At 33.2% G+C, this 5,004-nt stretch overlaps 1 pseudogene; it reads left to right on the forward strand.

Moving 5' to 3' along the window:
• Positions 1–3,635: 3,635 nt before the first annotated feature.
• The window catches only part of LOC106344674, a 5,773-nt pseudogene continuing 4,404 nt past the window's right edge, over positions 3,636–5,004 (forward strand).

Below are 5,004 nucleotides of genomic sequence, written 5' to 3' on the forward strand. Positions count from 1 at the left end.
GTTTGCCATTGTATTTTTAAAATTAAACAACAAACAACATAATTAGAAATATTATTTTATTAAAATAATTAAGGTATGGGGATAAGTAGTGCGATTATAAGGAATACACATGGATAAAACATTAAAATGAAAATAACTATTTTCGTCGGGAGAGAATTCTCTAACGAGTAGACCATAGAAGCAATGAATAAAAATTCAATTACAAAAACGAGAAACATATTAATAATTTTTTATTGAGTAAGATGTCGGGGAGATATGGAATGAAATGAATGAATTGTAACTTTATTTATATATTTCAAAACACTGTTCATTAGCCGTTAACTAGCTTTTTGTAAAGTATTTTTAAAAAATATTTTTTATAGCCGTTGGAAATAAAAACATAAGATAAAAATTAATTTGAAATTATTAATAATCATCATAAATAGCTTACCAATTTTTTTTAAAAAAATTAAATAAAGATGACAATGCTTCCTTTTTATATATATATATATTTATACACAGTGATAAATTACCATATTAAATTTGAAAGTAGTAAAGTATAATGTTAAAATTAACTATGGTAAAAATGAAAAATAATGGTAACAAAATCATCTAGCAATAAATTAAATATTTAGGTGTTATTTCAGCCGTTACAATGCTTTACGCAACCATTATAAAATTAAAAAATTATGAATGGGGGTAGCAGGGCTGCACTCCGGTAACCATAAACGTAACAAATAAATAAAGAGGTCTCACTCTGGTCACAATAATCAGATGCTGATCACGTGTTATAATTATATTATATGATTTTTTTATGTTACATATATATATATATATATATATATATATATATTTATCATTTATGTTGTATTCATAACAATGTTACGTATGTGAAAAGAGAAACAAGAAAAGAAGAAGCATACCAAGTATAGAAAAAGAAGGAGAATGTTATTATTCTTGTTTAGAAGGAGCAATCTGATCACAGCGTATTACAACTTCTTATATAGGCAAAAGGTTCCACAATTTTATTGTAAGTTATAAATGAAATGGGCTCCATTTCCATTTTCATACATTACCTCTTGAATTTCGTAACACTATTGTTTTCATGTTGTTTAATTATAGAAGTGAATTCAGATCAAACTGTATTAAGATATAGTTCTGATTTTTGGATCAGTTATTTTGGTTTTGTTTGGAATGTATCGGTTCGGTTAATCTAGATTGAACACCCTCTCTTAAACCCAAATCAACCGGTCCTTGAATTTTAAACATTAAACATGTTTGTCCGATTAAAACTGAAATCTAGTAAACCGGGTCTTCTTTTTTTCAAATTTATTTTCTTCTATGTTCTATCATCGATTCATTTCTTTGTCGGTTTGCCCATAATTCGTTTATCTGTTAGTATGACTCCTAAACTGTTGGAGGCAACGTCAGTCTACAGATTGATATCGACCTGTAAACAAAAAGGCCAGATCGATTTTATAAGCTAAAACTACAGAATTTGTATAAATGATCATGTGTTAGTGACAATGAGAAAGCGAAAGAAGAGAAGATAGTGTCAATTCTTAAATAGTGAAAATGGAGCTTGGAAACAACATAGGTGGAGAAAAAGTTATTACCCCGTTCTACATAAATGTCAAAAGAGTTGTGTTTGAGAGGTTAAGCAATACTTGAGTCAATTTTTTTTAATTTGATTTGCAGAAAAACTTCATCGTTAGTGATGGATGATGTAGAAAATAGATACAATGTATCTAAAATTGTTGGCGAGCAGTGCATAGGTGATGACGAGTTGAGGGATCTTCTGGCTAAGAAGGCTGCTCACATTGCTCAGTTGCATCGTAGGGATCTGAACGACTCTTTCCGAAGCATTGAATAAGATATTGCAAGTGAGTATTTCCTTCTTTAGCAACAATATAATGTAAGGAAACATTTAAGCTAAATGTTACCCTTTTGCACGGATCCAACTTAATCATCCTAGAACATAGGAAGCTACTTCTTTTAGGTCCTAAATTTGAGTTTTCAAAACTATATTAATTTGTTTTCTTTACCCACACATTGCAGTCTGTACGTGAACATTTTAAAACTAACAATCGCGCCAAGAATCTGCTAAAACAGGCCAAGGTAAGAAAAATATCTTCCCACTCATGTTTCAGATTTCACCAAATACTATAGCACCTTTGCAGGATATTCATACACAATATTCATAAGTTTTTCTCTATCAATGAATCAATAACTATCTCAAAAATCAAAACTCTTCATCAAACAAAACCTAGGGAAGAAAAACAAATCCCTAAACATATTATAAATCTAAGTTTAATCATTCAGATTCAGATTAAATAAAAGTCAAAGATCAACAATTTAAAAGTGAAAATCCGAGATCCATGAAAAGGATTACCAGCAATTTAATTACAATGTCACATATACTTCTCCAAACTCACCAAATCAAGTTTTAAGGTATATTCTCAAGAATATATCATGAATCAGAACTAAATTCTTATGAAGATGACATTTTTAATGTAGACATGTCTGCTGAAAGATGAAAGATTTATCATAAAAATGGTACAAAATGATAGTAATAGTCTGTGAATAGTGTCATGTACATATAGTTAAATAATATATTTTTATGTATATCATTGAAGTAGGATTTAACACATAAATCCAGTCCTTTAAAATATTTGAGATGCATTTATTTGACAAGATTTACATGGTCCGCTGGCGAAACCTAACCAATCCGACGAAGGGCTACCTTGCCTCTTGATGTAGGAAGCTACGGATTGAGTGGATAATGATCAAAACAAAAATCACCTTGAGGTCAAGTGGTTACTCAACAACCCGAGATTCATTGAGTAAGACATGACAAGCCTGCCATAGATACACGGAGTAATTGGATCGAGCCGAACAATTTAAAAACAAATCATGCTCATCGTTTACACATCACAACACCACTAGTTCACTGTGATACTTAAAATACTCTCATATAACTGTATTGTATTTGACCTGTTTATTTGTACATGTAATATTTATTATTAACATTAATCCAATTTGTGGAAAATATCTTATTAAAATTTAGAATACTTACTTTGTTTCAAATAAGTAGTCGTTCTAGAATTTTTCACATGATAAGAAACTAAATAAATATTCAAATTTACCGTTGGTTTACCATTAGAATTGCATAACATTTATAGTTTATCTTAGTTTAATTAAATGAAAAGGAAATAAATTAATAGAAAAATTACATTGAAATCACGAAACGACACTTGTTTTACAAAATTTTATGTAACAACAACACTCGATTTGAACTGAGGAAATATTATTTTTACTGTTTCTCTAAACCTATCAATTTTTTTTTTAAATATCACTTCGGATTTTAGCTTCCACATATATCGAGCACAAATACTCAAACAATATATCGTGGAATTTATCAAAGAAATATTGTGAACTTAAATATAGGGAAAGAAAGAATAAAGGGTTTTGTGGTTACAAAAGAAAAAGAAAAGATTTTTTTTTGTGCTAAATTTTGTTATAAAAGATAAGGTTGGTTCGGTGGAAACTTTAAAACTGAAAACCCTAATTTCTAGAGAGCCCCCATTGAGTTGTTATCGTCATCCTTGGGAGATACAAAACCTTTCATCTAGAGTACACAAGAGAGAGAAACAATGATGATATCTAATCTTCCGGCAGATTTGCTAGAAGAAATACTTTCTAGGGTTCCGGCCACATCTATGATACGATTGAGATCTACTTGCAAACAATGGTACAATTTATTCAAAGACCAAATGTTCGCCGAGAAGCACCTTCGTAACGTTCCAAAGCAGCTTCGTGTTATCACGTTGAAGGAAAATAGGCTTTTTCTGCCGAGCGTAGATCTGAACTTTGTTCCTCCGTTTATTGAATTTAGCGATGTACTTAGCCTAAATAATTCTAGTAATTCAGAAGAGGTCCATATGGACTCATGGACTCAGCTTTTCACTGCGATGGTTTATTGTTACGCACCACCGGGGAGGATGAACTCGTGGTTTGGAATCCTTGTTTAGGTGAAACCACGTGGATCAAACACAGCGAAGGCAGCAAAAATGTAAAAGAGAGAAAGCCTATGTATGCGTTGTAAGAGAGATACTATAAAGATCTCCTCTCAACTATAGTATGTACACATTCTTCTGTTTTAGGAAATGTTAGTTATTATCTAACTTAGTCTCCAAGACTAAACTCTGTATATAAACCTCTATTGTGCATTACGCTTATAATATCAAAATACATTTCCTATATGGTATCAAGAGCAAACCAATAACCCTAAATTTTTTTTTTCAGCCGCCATCCCCATCTTCTTCTTCTTCTCTCCCTTCTCTCGAGCTCTTCCTTCACACATCCATGGCTACTAACGCTAAAATCGTTGATACAACAAAAGCTCTTTTCAACCTTAACATGGTTAATGTTACCAAGTTAACATCAACCAACTTCATGACATGGAGCCTTCAGATCCAGGCTCTACTCGATGGCTATGATCTGGCTGGTTACCTTGACGACACGACCATAGCTCCTCCCCAAACCGTCACTCTCGATGATCAACCAGTCGTCAACCCTGACTACTCCAAATGGCGCCGTCAAGATCGCTTGATATATAGCGGTCTCATCGGCACTCTGTATCCATCCATTCAGTCACTCGTCACCAACACCAAGACCTCCCACGAGGTCTGGAAATCACTCAGTGCAACCTATGCTACTCCAACCCGCGGTCACATTCAACAACTTCTTCTGCAACTGAAGCATTACACCAAAGGCGACAAGAGCATTGATGACTACATGAGAGAACTCACCAGCCGCTTTGACCAACTTGCTCTCCTTGGAAAACCATTGGACCATGGAGACAAGATAGAGTACATCGTTGATGGGCTCCCGGAGGACTACAAAACTGTTGTTGATCAGATAGAAGGGCGCGACACTACTCCCTCCATTGTGGAAATCCATGAGAAGCTTATCAACAGAGAGGCAAAGCTCTTGGCAGTCACCACGCACACCTCTGCTTCCGTA

Source organism: Brassica oleracea, chromosome C5 (genome assembly GCF_000695525.1).
Source record: "Brassica oleracea var. oleracea cultivar TO1000 chromosome C5, BOL, whole genome shotgun sequence".
NCBI lineage: Eukaryota > Viridiplantae > Streptophyta > Magnoliopsida > Brassicales > Brassicaceae > Brassica > Brassica oleracea.